The sequence below is a fragment of the Oxyura jamaicensis genome, chromosome 1 (assembly GCF_011077185.1).
Source record: "Oxyura jamaicensis isolate SHBP4307 breed ruddy duck chromosome 1, BPBGC_Ojam_1.0, whole genome shotgun sequence".
In the NCBI taxonomy this organism is placed as follows: Eukaryota; Metazoa; Chordata; class Aves; order Anseriformes; family Anatidae; genus Oxyura; species Oxyura jamaicensis.
Genome location: NC_048893.1, coordinates 30,382,217 through 30,394,892, shown reverse-complemented (window position 1 = coordinate 30,394,892; position 12,676 = coordinate 30,382,217).

Below are 12,676 nucleotides of genomic sequence, written 5' to 3'. Positions count from 1 at the left end.
GCTCTGCAGGTGCTCTCTGGTTGCATGGAAAATTTCTCAATGATCTGGGCTTGGCTGGGTGTGGAGGAGAGCACAGGTCTCTCTTGGGGAGCTCCCTGATGTAGTAGGAAATAGGTTTGGCACTGGCCACGTGTGAAGAGCAGCTCTTTCCATTCTGTAATTACTGTTTGTGTTGTGGGCCAGGAGAAGTGGGCTCTTGCTGCCAGTTTCCCTTATGTACAGCTCCTGCAGAAAGGAGCTATAAAACCAAGTACACTGCCAGCTGGGTGCCTGCCCGCTCCTCTGCAGTGGAAGGAGATCCCTATGAGAGGAGTACAACTGCCTGAACCCTGGATGGAGGGCTGCCCTCCACTGGGGTCTCTAGCTACAGGACAGGGCACCATTTCACTTGTTTTTCCTGCCCCACAGCTCCTGAGTTCCTGTCAGACAGGGCTGGTGTTTGACAGCAGGACTGGGACACGTCTCTTTCCCTGACCTCCTCTTGGGGATGTATTACTGGCTGGTGGTTAGATTGTTCCCTTGGGAGACAGGAATTATCCAGACACACCTTCTAAGGGAGGCTGCAGCTCTTTATCCTGTCTGAGGAACAAGCTGGTACCACCAGCATGGAGACAGCCTCAGCACTTTTGGCCCTGTTGACCATAGTCCCTGTTGTGACTGTGAAGGTCTTCCTGTGCTGTGGACAAAGGAGTTGAAGGCAGCCCTGAAGCAGACCATCCATGTGGCAAAGATTCAGGTACACCTCTATGCCTACCATGTACTCAAGGTTTGCTCCCTCCCAGTCCCTACTTGAAATGTAGAACTTGAGACATAAAGCATAAATTTTTGAAGGCAGGAATCCTTCTTAGAGTAAGAAATGCAAGTGCCTTCCTGAGGTGGTCTAGATTTTCCTTTCTATAGTCTAGAGGTCTAGATACCTTCTTGCTTAGTCACTGCCTGTTTTTGCTGTCTACCTGATGTGTTGCAATCTTTGATTTGCCCTAAGGCACCAGCAAAAGTAAAACAATCAAGTTCTATGTCAACAACAAGTTGGAAACAAACATATTCCTAACACAGCATTATTTCTTGTCAGTGGAGAAGAAAGACCTGTAGCAAGTTTGATCTTCATGCATGTTTTTGGAGGCTTCTCTTCCCCACTTCTGCATTTCAATGTATTATCCAAAGCACTGAATTACACATCTATATTTCCCCAACTTGTCAACAGAAATTTAAGAAATTGGCTCTTCTCCTAGAAGGGTATGGCTGTAGCTAGAGAAGAACGAAATTCTTCTCATAGTTTTCTAATCAAGTGTTCTCTGTGGGCATTTATTCCCAGTCCTACCCTAAGTGTCTCTGAGAAAAGACATAACACCACCCCACTCTCCATAATTATCAATTATCCAAGCCCTACAAACAGCATTGTTAAGATAGAAGAGAGCTGTTTCCCACAGAAGTGCTTCTTGTTTGATTCTCATGCAAAAGTATTTTCAATTAGCCAAGAAAGTATATTCTGTAGAGAACACTTGAAGGCTCACAGCTGTAGGTGGTGAGAGGATTACTCTGCATGCATGCAGGGGACTCAGCATGAACTCAGTAGTGTGCTGTCAATTGTGGTATCAGTGTCAACGCCCAGTCCAGCCTTCATACCACTGTCATTAACCAGACATTTTCTGAAGCCACTGGCACACAGTGGATGACATAGCTGGCCTTCAGCTGCTTCTCTTTGACACTTCAGGCCAGGTGACCATATCATTTACAGCTGCAGCTCTAAATGATCGTACAACTTAGTGTGGACAGCCTGTGGCACAAAGCAAAGGTTCAGTCATGTTACCATGCCATGATGTACAGCCCTTGAACCATCCTTACAGCTCAAAAATCACAGCAAGAAATTGCACACTTGTTTTGTTGTGTTTCTGGAAGCTGAACAAACCTGGAGCACCCACAGCTGCACAAATGATTCCTTTGGATTAAGAATAAGGTTGTGGCCAAAGCCCCTACAGTGCCCTCTGCTTCCCTCCCTACCTTCTGCTCCTCTCCTCACAGGGAACCTGCAATCACCCTTTTGTAGTAGACACCAATAGCAGAATTTAAGGATTTTTTTTTTTTTTTTCCTTATTTGGCACCTTTTGGGTAGGCAAGCCATTCTTTCCATCATTAATACAGTCCATGGTAGCAGACTGACTCAAGTTCATGGAAATCTCTGTGGAAGAATACACCAGACTTAGTCTATCCACATGCCTGAGGCTGTTGTGACACCTTTGTGGGCAGCTACACTGAAGTGGTCAGCCTGCCTTGACTTGTTTGCCATCTTCAGGACTTCCTCAGCAGCCCTGGAGTTTTGCCTGAAGTAACCCAAAACTGCTTCTCACATTGTCATACTCATTCTCTGGGGCTCACAGTAGTTATCTGCAAAAACAAACAAACCCAAAACATTTCCAACAACAAATTAAATAAAATGAAACAAGTATGAACAATAAGCTGCTTGGATTCTGTGGGCAAAACCCATAACAACTTATTGGCTGTTTACATTCCTCTAAGAAAAAAACTCACCACTTATTCTACAGATGTATTTTGATGGCAGTATCTTGGGCAGCAGCCAAGCAAGGATAAGCACAGAGTGTTGATGCTTATAAAGGAAATACAAGAAATGGAGGAGAAGAGGAAAGACAAGGAAAAAGAGAAAAGACATGCACAAACACACACAGAAAAAAACAGAGGACTTTGCAAATAGATCAGGAAATGTGGAGGGTATTTAAAAAAAAAAGTGTGTAGTCACCGAACTGGATAGATTGGTTGAAGAAGCAGACCTAGAATAAAATTATTTCAATATCAGATTGAGAGAAGGTGTGTTTAGACATTCAAGGTCCTGAACAAGGTTAAAGTTATTCTCAACAGAAAAGGGCACCTTTGCCTGTGCCCTTCCCCAGTGGCCACTGTCCACTTCTCCGGTATTTCAGCTTCTTCCTGTCCCACGGTGTTGCTGCTAAACCCCTAAACCACAACCTAATGCTTCTGTCCGTCCCATCTCTCATGGACTTCTTATTCCTGAAGCTAGCCTCCAAGTTCACCATTAACAACTGGGCTCTTCAACTTCAGAAATAGTTCCTTAATTCAAATCCTTACGCTTCCCACCTCTCCGAACAGCTCATTTAGAAACTTCTCCAACAGTGACGGTTGTAGAGATACTGTCTCAGAGCACAAGGCCCCACAGAGTGCACACTGCCAATTATCAGCTGATCTGGGCATACCACCTAGGTGTGGGACTTACTCTATTTGAGAAATAGGGAAAACTTGCTGGGGAAAAAAACACGTTTTTAAAACACCTGCACAGCTAGCACCAAAATCTGTTTCAGATTTTGTTTTTGTTTAAGGTTGAGTATCTAGATGTACTTTCTTCATCTGAAAATATAGGTGTTTGCGGGCAGTATCACAAAACAGGTAGATGAAAATATGTCTATAACAGAAATTAAAAGCTAATATTCTCTGTAAGTAGCCTAAATTTCAGAAGGGACAGTAATTTCCAGTGAGACCAACAGCACTATTATGTGACTGGGACTATATATAACATAAACTCCAGCAATAGTGAAAGATACAGAAAAGGCAAGATTACAGTAGCTCTGAATGGGAAAGCCGATTAAATATATTTTCTTTGGTCACCATTTCATATTATGTGTATACCCACTATTCAGTCCTTCAACATATGCTTGTGTTTGCCATGCTAAATCACATAGTGTTATTCAAATAATACAAATGCTGAACCACAAACCAGTTGCATTTTGTTGGCAACCTGCAGATAGAAGAGATACTATATGCACAGTACAGTACATACATATAGGGGGATGTAGGGGGCACTTTTTGATGGCTTAGCTTTCTGTGTAGTGGAGAAGAACAATAAATAATCTTGCATGCTTTTGTTTGGTTGCATCTAAGTCATAGAATCATAGAATGGTTTGGGTTGGAAGGGACCTCAAAGACCACCCATGGGCAGGGACACCTCCCACCAGACCAGGTTGCCCAAAGCCCCATCCTGGCCTTGAACACCTCCAGGGATGGGGCATCCACAGCTTATCTGGGCAACCTGTTCTGGTGCCTTCCAGTGCTTAAGTCTTCCAGGCCCTTATCGCAGTAATGATACTATTTCCATACATCGCTGAATTGTTGCAGAGTGAAATACACTGCAGATGGGGAAGTGCCCACATACTACTGTAAAACACTAATAAGAAACACCCAGATATGTAGCTGGTTATCAAGTTACATGAGTTAAGACACCAACCTGGTTTACAAAACCTACTTATCTGATTATTATAATCTGACCAAAATATAACCTAACCCCAAAATATTTTGCCCCAGGATATTTTAGTGACATGTTCCACACAGACCACTTAAAACTCCTGGTGGCTGGTCAGATGTTCTCCATGTGGTTAGGCAAAACTACAGAGTAGTTGTACAGAGGGTGTACATAACGCACTGAAATGCTGCTGACAGAGGTTTACAGTCCCTGTAGCCTAAGCTGTAAATTAAGCTCTGGTCCCACCACTCCTGGAGTCTGCTTTCCTCAGAGCTTTCTGACTCAGCAATGCCCCTACCACCACCACCTTCCCCTGCCCAGTGTGTTGGTGGGCCCATCTGGTTTGCTTGCTGGGACTCGATTGGGAAAGCTCTGTTAGATGCCACAAATGCCTCGGCCATCTTCCTGTTCTTGACACCAGAACTAGACTATACCTTTGGTTATTCACATTAGCATCATTACAGGTGAGTTTAATCATACTTGCTCACTCCTCTGGCAACATATCAGCTCAGAGTGTAACATGCAGTTTCCATGGTCCTCCCCACTCTACCTCAGGCATAAATAGGAGGTGTGCAGGGTGTGAGGAATGTATTCAAAGCAAATGAATTTAAATGCCTAAACGTCTACATTTGCCAGCCTTGCCTCCCTGGACTCTCCTGATAGTCAGTGCAGACAGAGCGTCTCCCCCAGTGGGCAAGTCAGAGCCCATAAACTAGGTTCCTGAGTCACCCCCAGAGAAGTTACCCTCTTCCACCAACTCTGAAAGGAAGATAGGGAGACTCATTTCCTAACATAGGCATCCCAGTCCAGTATCTAAACCTTGGCAATATCAGTGCCCTCCATCTTCCCTGGATACTTTATTTTTTTCATTTCTCAAGGGAACAAAGAATAATGAAAGAACCGCAGGTATTACGAGCAATTGAGCTAAACTCAGACTAGCAAAAATACAATGTTGGCACATGGGCTTAATGAAGAAACAAGTCCTGGCCAGGAATGTGTGACAACAATGTCTATATCTGAAAGATGGACTGGGATGATACATAGTGAAACCAACCTTCCCAACTTGTAATGAGTCGTACTGCATGTATAGACCCATGGGCAAGTGTTCCATATACGGGGGAAATCTGGTCGCTTTCCAGCGCACCCTCAGCTCTATGTAAACCAGGAGAAGAGTGACTAAAGTGAGATCCAAAATGAGATACCAGATAGTTCTTTCATCCAGTTTTAAATATATGAATACATAAATCAATGCGAATGTTTATGTGTCTGGCTCCAATTAATAAGTACCCATCCTGTGCCCCAGGCTTCCTGACAAGCATCAGAATTAATAATTTTATACATGGAAGAATGATAATCTTGTGGTTAAGTCATTTGAGAGGTGGTTTCAGTTCCTGGCTCTGCCATAGATTTCCTGTGTGACCGTGGGCAAGTCATTTAATCTCCTTGGCCATGTACCTCAAAGGTATGTAGGTGCCTGATCCCACCAGTTAGGCGCCACTGATATCTTCAAAAAAACATTGCTCAGCTGTTACTTCAGTCAGGAGGTGTCTAGTTTCTGTCCGTAAGCATGAACAGAAGGCTGCTGACATCATCCCTCGAGCTAATGAGCCACTTGGAGGCCTTGTTCAAACTCCCGGGTCCCCAAAGTGTCACATCAGGGAAAGCTGGCTTTTAGCTAATGGGACCCTGAGGTGCAGAGGATGTGTCTGCCTTCCTAGAGGGAAGTGAGCAATTTTGGCTGAGGAAAGCACTGTCTTTTCACAAGAACTTTGGCTCCTGGCAGCTCCTTTCTCAGCTGGGAAGCTTTCTTCCCATCCATCAGCTGTCTGGACCACTAATTCAATCCCGTACATTCAATTAGGTAGCAGGGAATTACAGTAGGAGGGAATATTTAGGGAAAAGACAGAGGGAAAGAACCATGCAGGAAAAGTAGCTCTTTTAGCCAGTACCAGGGCAGGACACATTCCAAGACTCCTTGGAGGGGAAAAGCCACCTCCAAGAGGACAAGCATAGGGAATTACCTCCACATTTTGCTGTTACTGTCCCAGATTTCTCTAGAGGAAGCATGATGCTTTTAGACTGTTTAGAGTTTTTGACTTTGAGGACTGGATTTAAACAAGTTGTTCGAGTTGCTCAGGTGTTTAGCATATGTGCTAAGCTCAGCCAGTTGTACTTCATCCAAAGAAAGAATAAGGGAAGAAATTTTACATGGCAAGAGAGAAGTAAACAGAAAATATAGCACTGAAATTAATTGAGTAGTTTAAGAAATTCGTCCAGCTAAAAACTTACTGTTAGCTGATTTAAAACACTGCAAACTAAGCTAAGTGGTAGAGAAAAATATTTTTTTCCATACATGCTTTAATGCTTACCGTAACAATGTGTAGCTGCTAAATCCCATGAATCATGCATAAGAGAAGTGAAGATCTCTGAGCACAACTCAAAGGCACTGAACTGCCAAGATAAGGATGTTTTGAGCTGGTTAAAGTCATTCCCTGAGGTCAGTGTCCTTGTGGATGTGCAGAGCTGTCTCTCGTACATGTGTCTGGGTGACAGTAGCCCCAGTGAGGTGAAATCAGGACCTAGTACCCATCTTTCCTCATGTGAAAATACAGAATTCCTTACTTTGTAGGCTTCTTTGCCTACACAACCCCACCGAGTGAGCCTGGTTCCTTTGAGGAAGAGTTTCCAAGGGGATTATACATGGATCATTCCTAGGAGAGCTGTACCTGTCCCTGTCTGTACAAACAGATGACAAATCAACCCTATTCTCCCCCACTAGCAATAGCAACTGGATGTTGCACTCTTACCTCATTCCCTGATGTGCAGTCCTAGCCTTTTGCTTTCCACTAAATTGTAGCCAGGGAGGGGCACAGAAGAATTACACAGCAAATCTCAGCTCTGCCTGGGAGGGCAAAGGCTTCCCCCAGCCCTGCAGATTTCTCTGTGTAGACTGCATGAGATTTTATCTGGGATCACAATTCCCTTGGCTCTTGGCTAGATTTAATCCACCTGGAATGAAAGTCTGCTCTGTAGAGTTCAATGAAATTTCAGATAGACAAGGATTTGACAAATTAACTCCCCTAACACACATTATTGGAGGGAAAGCTAGTTCAGGGTATCCTACCCCTCCATATTACTGAGGAGTACAGCACTCACTACAGAATAAATGAAAGCTTAGGAACTCCTTTGTGGCTTTTGAAGTTACCCAGCAAGTGCTTTGAATGCACAAATTGAGGCATTACTGTAATGAGGAACAGAAGGCAGGAGATATATAAAAATATCATAACATTTAGAAAACAAATATTTTAGAGCGGAAAGTAATTCTTTTATACCTCTGTGGTAGGCATTCTCCAGAAATAATCTCAGCTTGAGTCTGTAATATTTTTAGTCATTATAGTCAGCACCTGTAATAAATACCTTTAGGCAAGATCAGGTTTTGTGTTGTCTTGTGGAATTTTTAACATAGATAATATAATTAATAAATATAAAAAATGTGTGTTGTTCAGCCAAATGAACACAAAGGTTGATCTTTTTGTCAGCTGATCTAGCATACAGGCATCGATTAAGTAAATAGTGGCTATAGGCTTAGCCATGCAACGAATCTACCTGTAGGTAGAACACTGACCACCAAGTACAACAAAAAGAGCATTATAGCTCTTGGACTATTCTGGGCCAGAGTGAGTGTTTTTTTTTCCTTTTACTAACTAGTAGAGAGCAACCTTTTTTTACATCATGCATTATCATTTAAAAAAGAGATACAGGCATTGCTCTCCATGCTGTGGTTTACAGGCACATGCAAAATACTTTGTGAGCTTAGTCATTATTATACCTAATGATAATAATTTAGGAATAGTTTATTAACATCTGGCAATCATCAGCTTCTAATGAGAGGTAATTTTAATACATCCATTCCAGAAAATTAATTTTTGATGCTTAATGGACTGAAACATTAGCACCATAATTGAAGTTTTTTTTTTTTTTTTTTTTTTTCAAACATCTTCATTCTGTATATATAACTTGTTTTCATGCATTTTTTTTGTTGTTTTGCTTTTTAACATGAATTACTTTTAATTTCTTGTTGAGCACACACTTTATAAAGGAAATTAATGGGGGCTTCCTATTATGAGCCAAAGGAAGTCAAAAACCTAACAGATGGATACTTTAATGGGTATCTTCACAAATCCACATAATGCTTTTTTCATGTGCCCTTAATCATGTGTACATTTGCATTATCTAGATTTTGCTTGCAGCTATACCATAGAGAAGCTGAATAATTGCATACTTGGAATAACTACCATTTAAGCCCTTTACACAGCTCTTTAAGCAAATTGAACACACAGAAACTCTCAATTTTTGAACACAACATAAAGTGAAAGACAACACCCATTTCTAGACCACAGAAGAATTCACCTTGTAGTTAATAAAACCAGTAGAAATAGCATCAACTGCTCTGATGCAAAGATATATAAATATTTGGCAGTTTGCTACAGTACAGTCACATCTTCAAAATGCCTAAAGACTCTGAAAGAGATCGTTTCAAAGTCTGTGACCAAAAGGAGACACTAGAAGTGTGGAGATAGTGGACTACATACATGATCATTGAAACAAACCAACCAAAATCACAAAAATGGCAAAACAGCAATAGGCATACATAGAAAATGATAAAAATACCAAACATACATTCTCATTTTTTCAAATGATGAAGGATGAAGTGGACACCACACAGAAAATGTATAGAAACATTATGAAGGACTAAGAGAAAAGACATCCACTGCAACACATTATGCTTATGAACCTGAGCAGGTAAGTTTGAAATTGAATGAGGTAATAAATGAGTAAAATTTTGATGAAAAGAATGATAAAAGGGCAGCCCGTGATACAGAAATGTTTTTCCAAGCTGAATAATAACAACAAGAAAAATACAGTAATCACATTCTTCTTAAAGAAGATAATATTATAATTTTGTATTTGAATGAAGAACTAAGTAAAGCCTGGATGAATTTTGCTAGAAACCACCATGTTATGATGACATGAACCCAGCAGGAAGTTGTCCTAGGATGTGTGTTGACAGCACAATTCCCTTCTCTGTTACAAAACCAGAAGCAAGGGGAGACCATACCTGAGACCATAAATAATACTGTTTTCTTAAACCTCTTCATAATTGCTTCCACAAAATGCATTTTAAAAACAATGACTTGGGGTACACAGACACAAACCATTTTAGGCTCATGATCTGAAACTTGACACAATCAATAAAGCTGGCAATCCTAAGAATGGCATGTATGAACAGCTCATGGAAGAGCAAGGTCTATAGGAGCTCTGCAACAAACCTGGGAGCAGAGTCCCTGTAACCAATCTCACTACCTGCAAAAAGTCGTGATCTTTTTAGCTGACATTCTTGGACTACTTCATGGCTTTTGTTGCTACATAAAACTTACAGGCCCTGTTGACATGTCTTACAGGAGATTAGGAGCTAGAGACAAGTAACTAGATACTGGGGAAGAGGGTCAAAGCACCAACCACTAGCAATTCAGCTATTGGTCAACAGAAATATCTTCTTAATATAGCCCCTTAATTATAAGTACCACACACCCACTCCTGATGACACATAGCTAATTGTACTGAACACAGGCCAGCTGAAGGTGCTGCCCAGCTGCCCAGCATTGGCTGCATCAACAGATCTGAACCCAGCAGCCCTGTTTGGGAAAGGCTGGGGCCTGCTCTCCCCTGACTTTTTGCAGCTCTGCAAGCTTAATTCATAGCACTAGTTTTGATGCAGAAGGGGATAATATCTTTCAGAAGTACTTGCTACTGCTTTCTCACGTTGTTTACAGCATCACCAGCAGAAAACACATAGTTGGCATGATGTACTGGAGAGCTTTCTTCCTTTCCCATGATCACAAGAGCAGCCATACAGTTATCGAGACTTAGTATGGCAAGGCTGCCTGCTCTCGCCCCAAGCCCTAGGGCAGTGGTAGTGTGCAATGCCTGGTTTGACAGCCTCAGCAGATCCCTGGATCCCTTCCCAACCAGCTATGGCCCACTGCGAAGAAAAATCCTTTCTGGACTGGGAATGCTCACTGTGCATTTTCTCCTTTGATCCTTCCCTGTAGAGATTGGCTCAAGAAAAGAGGTGAAATCTTCAAAGGAAATAGATCTAGCATGTTTCTGAACAAGTCTGCAGAGTTTGCTGAGAGATGGCTATCTTGAGATAAAAAAAAAAAAAAAAAAAAGCCACTCATATTAGGCAGTCAGACAGATCTCATTTTCATGGAGCTCTTCTGCAACCCCCGTCCCATGCTGTGTCACTGTTATACAAGGCACAGTACCGCTATTTCCCAGGCAGGCAGGGAGCAGGGCAGTGGGGAGCACCAGGGCGGCCCCAGGCCAGCTGCCGGGCACCTCCCTGGGGACAGGGACAGGCCGTGGCCAGGCCCATGGGTGGGCCTGGCTGAGAAGGGCCCATGGGTGGGCAGGGCAGGGCTGTGGGGAGCTGGGACACAGCCCTGCTGCAGCCTTGCTGGGGTTGCCCTGGTCCTTGTATATATTCTTGGTCCTTTGTTGAGAGAATCCTGTCATGGGAAGAACTACACAAGGAGATAACTTCTTTTTCATATTTATCCCAAGAAATCATCAGAGAACCCTAGACTGATGAAAAATTAATAGTTAGTAGACCAGGAATATGGAAATCGGAAACCATATCAGCACCTTTCAGAAATAAACATGAGGAGGGAATGCTTCAAGTACTGATCATATATTTGTAATTTCAGGAAAAGATCTTCTAGACTCAGGGCTGTACATGTAGCTTTACAAGTGTGCTTTCTCATGAGATTTTTGCATCCTGTATTTACTTGCATTTTTTAGAGGTCATAAATGGAGTTGACTTCCTTCAAGTTTTGATTTTGTAAATGAATTCTCAGTAGACATCACAGCTTCTGGCGTAACATCAATATTACTGTACTTTATATGCAATTTTTCTCACAGTAGGTTCTAGTTCATTAATTCTTGAGAAGCTAATACTGTCAACAACACTTTGATTTTAATGATATCATTAGAAATAATCTTTCTACTTCTCTGTTACTTCTCCAGTGGCATATTTCACAGTACTAACTCCTTCACTTTGGTTGCCCTGAGTTTTGTCTGGGTGAGGGTGATTCAAACTCAATTTCTCTTGAGCAGACATGTCCCAGGTTTTCACTGGTGTTTAATCTAAGTTTTCCACAATTTCAAAATCTCACACAGAAGACTGTATGTTGGCCACCTTTCTTAAGCTGCTGCTCTCCCTCAGCTGCCCTTTGTACTTGCTGGAGGTAGAGACACTCAATGGGGCTGTGATTTGTAGGAGTCACCCAACCTACATCCTCACATCTAAATCACTTGGAAGGAGCATAGCCCTAACTGTGTAATGGCAAGTAACAAGCACAGGCACCCAGTAGTGACCGTTGCCAGATGAAATACTTGCATGCTCACTAAAGGTAGTTTCTGAGTAGATGCTCTGACAGGAAAGAATTTCTTTCCTACAGGGATATGTGTGACCATTATCTCCAGTTCAGTTTTCTCATTTTTTGAAAACCTTTATCAGCAACTCATATAGTATGGAGTTACCTTGTAAAATACCCAATTTTCTAGTCATTGCACAGTTGGAAGTGAAGACTTCTGAAGGAGTGGTTCCATAAATGTCAGAATAACTCCACTCCCAATGAAGATGGCAATGGTCTTCTCTACAGAGACCTCATCTGGTCAGCAGTGGCCCAGATGGATCCTACCTAGGTTCAGAGAGGAATACAGCTCTGCTAGGTGAACTTCACTCTCAGTGGAGAGCAACGGGGATCAGCAGGAGGTGATCAGACTGTTTGAAGGCTAAACAGATCTTTGAAGGGTGCCTGGCTTGTTTCCCATGGTATTGGTAATGGAGGTACTGAGATGGGCTGGAGTAAAGCTGGCTGTGGTGAGCAAATCCTTCGTGAATGAAATAGCCTGTCATCCAATGTGAAGCCAGATTTATGTGTTTTCCCCGTTTTGCTATGCTGTATGTCAGAATAAATGCTGGCATCCTGCAATATATCAGTTACACCATGAAATTTGATGAGAAATTGTGTTTTAGTCACCACATAATGCAAAATGCATAAATTTTTACTTAACTTTCAAAGCACGTTGTTTCAAATCTTTTAAGACAGCCATGATTCTGATGCCAAGTTTTTTTAAAGCACTGGAATATATCCTTGATCCTCCAAATCTGATTCAAAGCTCTTGGAAGAAGCCTATGTAGTGCTTGACAAAAATAAACGTAACACTGTTTTTACCTCATTCTTGTGTCAGAACTTTCTGGGAAATTGAGTGCTTTGCAAAATCTCTTGAATACACAGCTAATAAATGACTTTTTTTTTTTTTTTTTTTTTTTTTTTTTTT